The sequence below is a fragment of the Ochotona curzoniae genome, unplaced genomic scaffold (assembly GCF_017591425.1).
Source record: "Ochotona curzoniae isolate NIBS_2020 unplaced genomic scaffold, NIBS_Ocur_1.0 contig_3622, whole genome shotgun sequence".
In the NCBI taxonomy this organism is placed as follows: domain Eukaryota; kingdom Metazoa; phylum Chordata; class Mammalia; order Lagomorpha; family Ochotonidae; genus Ochotona; species Ochotona curzoniae.
The window spans coordinates 29,695,162-29,699,090 of record NW_024465926.1 but is presented as its reverse complement, the minus strand read 5'-3'; positions in this window follow the sequence as shown (position 1 = coordinate 29,699,090).

Genomic DNA, 3,929 nt, shown 5'->3' with positions numbered 1-3,929 from the left:
CTCCCACTAGGCTGCAGCTCCCAGTGGTTGGTATGATGGCCAAGTACGTGACGAGCAGAACCAGGATGGACTACAACACCCATTGATTCCAGTGGAAGTCGAGGCTCAAGACGGAACCAACCCAGCCATTGCAACCACCGGCTGAACAGGAACCAGAGAAGGTCTCCCCAAGAAGCCATTGAACTTATCTGGACAATAAGATGCTGGACTCTATGCTTGGTATATGCTTGCAATGAAGGAATCTCAACTGAACTTGAACTGTGGTTACGCAACAAGGTGGAGGAATCCACCATAGGGGAAGAGTTAGGGGAGGGGTGGGGGGAATCCCAGTACCTATAAAACTGTATCACATGATACAATGTAATTAGTAATAAATAAATAAAATAAAATCACCAGCAAAAAAAAAAAAAAGACCCCTCTTGGTGGTGGTGGTGGGTGGCAGGGAAGTGGCTGAGTAGCTGTCATCCCTTGATTAAAATGTTTGCCAGCTGTTTCCTGATCTGGTCTCGGGCTGGCTTGAGTCCTTAGGAAAGTCACTCAACTCACTAGGTAGCTATTTCTCCATATTAAAAAGCCATTTCCCTCCATGCAATCAATGTGCAAGTTCTTCATCATTATGTTGAACCATGCCCACTGCTTCCATCCATCTCGATCCCATTCTGTTTCATCGTGTGACCCCACACACAACCCCCAGCTAAGCCAGAGTTAATAGTACTTCGGTTTTATAATATGACCACTGTAGGATTCCCCTGGGTCAGCTGAGACTTTGAGTCACCTGGTGGAAGCAAGCAGATGTTTTTCAGATCTTTGTGAAAGTCCCTATTGGTGACAACAGAGCATGACGGTATTCACAGCACAAAACATTTGTCAAATCTTCAAACGCATCCTTGCCTCTAAAAAAAAAAAAAAAATCAGCTCTTGGAGTCTTTCCTTTCCAGGAATATTCTGATCACAGCAACACCTTGCTCTCATCCTCCCAGACACCATTGCTCTGCACAGAGATCCAAACCCCAAGTGACAGCATCGCTGACTTCTTTACCCTCTCCACCATGCCTCGAAGATGCTGGGCTAGAGGGAAGACGGTAAACAAGGACCCCTCAGAATGATAGACCCAGAGGGCAGAACCTCACATGAAACTTTTAAAGGCAAAGATCGCCCTTGATCTTGAACATTTCTGTGTCTGCTCGCTTTCACACCTATTTCAGAACAGGATAAGTGGGCCCGTAAAAGTTGGCATTCCCAGCATCCTTTGTCCATGCTTCAACCCAGGACACAAGAAAGTCAACAAAGACCAAACACGCATTGGAACAGATGGGTTTTATTTACCCTTGTTTTCAAGATTCATTTCTTTATTTGGAAGACAGAGTTACGGAGAGAGAATGAGAGATCCATACAGGGATCTTACATTCTGCACAGTTTCTTTTCTTTTTTAAAAGGATTTATTGATTTTTATTGAAAAGTCAGATATACAGAGAAAAGGAGAGACAGAGAGGAAGAATTTCTGTCCAATGATTCACTCCCCAAGTGGCCACAATTGCTGGAGCTGTGCTGATCCAAAACCAGGAGCCAGGAGCTCTTCCGGGTCTCCCACGCAGGTGCTGGGTCCCAAAGCTTTGGACCACCCTCGACTGCTTTCCCACGCCACAAGCAGGGAGGTGGATGGGAAGTGGGGCTGCCAGGATTAGAACCAGCACCCATATGGGATCCTGGCATGTTCAAGTCGAGGACTTTAGCTGCTAGGCTATCACGCTGGTCCCTCTGGGCAGTTTCTTAACTAATTTCCTTAAAATAAATATCCAAAATTGAAACTTAGCCTTCATGAGATTCCTGGCACATTCCTTTGCAACAATGAAAGGCTGGTAACAGCCTATCTATATGGCAGAATGATGTCATGATACATCGAATGTGTCACATATCACCCAGCTGCATCCATTGAGTAACCCACTCCATGTGCAGTCAAACTTGCTGTCCATTTCTCAAAGATCACCTTGGAGGGAGGGAGGGATTTGGGCTCTTGGAAAGGAACACAGACTCTCAGGCCACAATGACCACAAAGTGACAAGCCTTGTATGAATGCGTGGGGAATAAGTCAGCAAATGGAAAAGCTTGCTCTCTTTCTCACTGTATCGTTCAAATAAATAAATAAATCTTTAAAAAAAAATAAAAGGATGGATGGAAATATTTGGAACACCTTCGTTTTTTAAACTAAACCTAAAAATAAGGAAATCTACCAGATTAAACTTCTAACCCCTCTTACGACTCAAGGGCAGCCATAGATAAATCCAAGTGGATTCAGGGTGGGGTCCAGGAGGGCTGTCCCCAAGCTCTCTGAGGTCAGTATCAGGACAGACACCCACACTCTCTGTTCACACCCACAGAGACAGGCTCTGCCTTGGTGGGTTAAACCTTCAACGTCCACGCAACCTACTGCAGTCAGCAAACATGCCTTTTATTTCATCCAGGATTTTGTACTGTACATTTCCCTTGATCCTCCTCTTAGTTCAATGCCAAAGCCCCTGGGCCTGATCTCACAAGATATTTATGTTCTACTAGCTGCCCTACCCCAACTCCTCCATTACACAGGCTCTGCTGTGGCATCCTGGGGCTATGAGGGCCAGCACCCAGCAGACCAGCCATGTAGTTCTATGTTCTGCCTCCTGCTTTGCCACACCAGCCACTCCAGGCCCAGATTTCAGGGAGACAGGTTGCCACATCTTTCCTGGCATCCAGATGACTGCTTATACTCATTTGATCATTTTTCCTGCCTCATCTGCACCTTAAGGCCACCCTGTGACTCAGGCCATCTCATTCTGCCAACGTGAATGCCTGAACTACCTGATTCCGTTGTTTCCAGGTCTACGCTCTCAAACAGCGCTGCCGTGCACAGCCGCATCAGTGTCAGACAAGAGTCCCCCTGCCTGGAGTGTGTGGAGGCCTCTTTCTGTAATTCCCTTTCATCTGTGATTCTTTCAGAAGTCTCATTCTTGCCCATGAGAACTTTCTTCTCATCCATGGACATCAAAAGCCAGTTAGAAAGCCTTCCATGCTGCCTGCATGTTAATATCTCTAAACTATTTCATTCTTATTCCTCTTGTTGTGAAACACACACTCCAGGTCTCCCTTTCCATATCAACTGCCTCAACTTTCTCAGCGACCAGGTATCTGTCCTACACTGTAATTAAAATGCACTGGATGCTCTCAGTATCATCATCTGGACCATTCCATAGTAGGGAGACACATCCTCGGGATTATTTTCCTTCCAAATTGCTATAAAATCATGAATTACAGAGATTACACTCAAATTTCAATTATTCAGGTGCACTGAGAAACTTGGGTCATTTCTGGATGAGTTAAGCAGACCTAAAAGAAAGCAGGTTATGCCTGGGCAAAGTGGCTGGATTTCTTTGCGTCACCTTTCTGTCACAGGGACTGTCTTCCTGCGATAGCTGAGAACACAAATAGCCTTGTGGTAAATCAGAAGACATGTAGCAAACTAGCTCCCTGTGCAGAACATGAAGGAAAGCTCCACAGAAGCCTGGCCTCATCCACATGCCCATGTGAGATGCCGATTCTGAGTCCAGTCCCCGCCACAGCACAGATCTCCCAAAAGGGAAACTTCAATACATGCTTTTATCATCTCTCATGTGCAATTACCAAAGATTAACTTTCACTCACCAAAAGCCTGTCACTTCTTAGGGCATTCTCCCTCACTCTTACTCTGGGGGCTCTGAAAACCTCTCCCATTAGAGACAAGTAGGATTGGCATGTTTCTTGAGCCAATATAAGCCCAAAAAGGGATAGCGTTATAAATGATTGTTTTCAAAGTGTTTACACCGAGGGACTGTCAAACCAGGTTCCCCCATTAGAGCACATGGCTGTGTGAAGCAAGCCAGATGCATACTAGGTATTAAGAGCCATAAGCAGAAGCT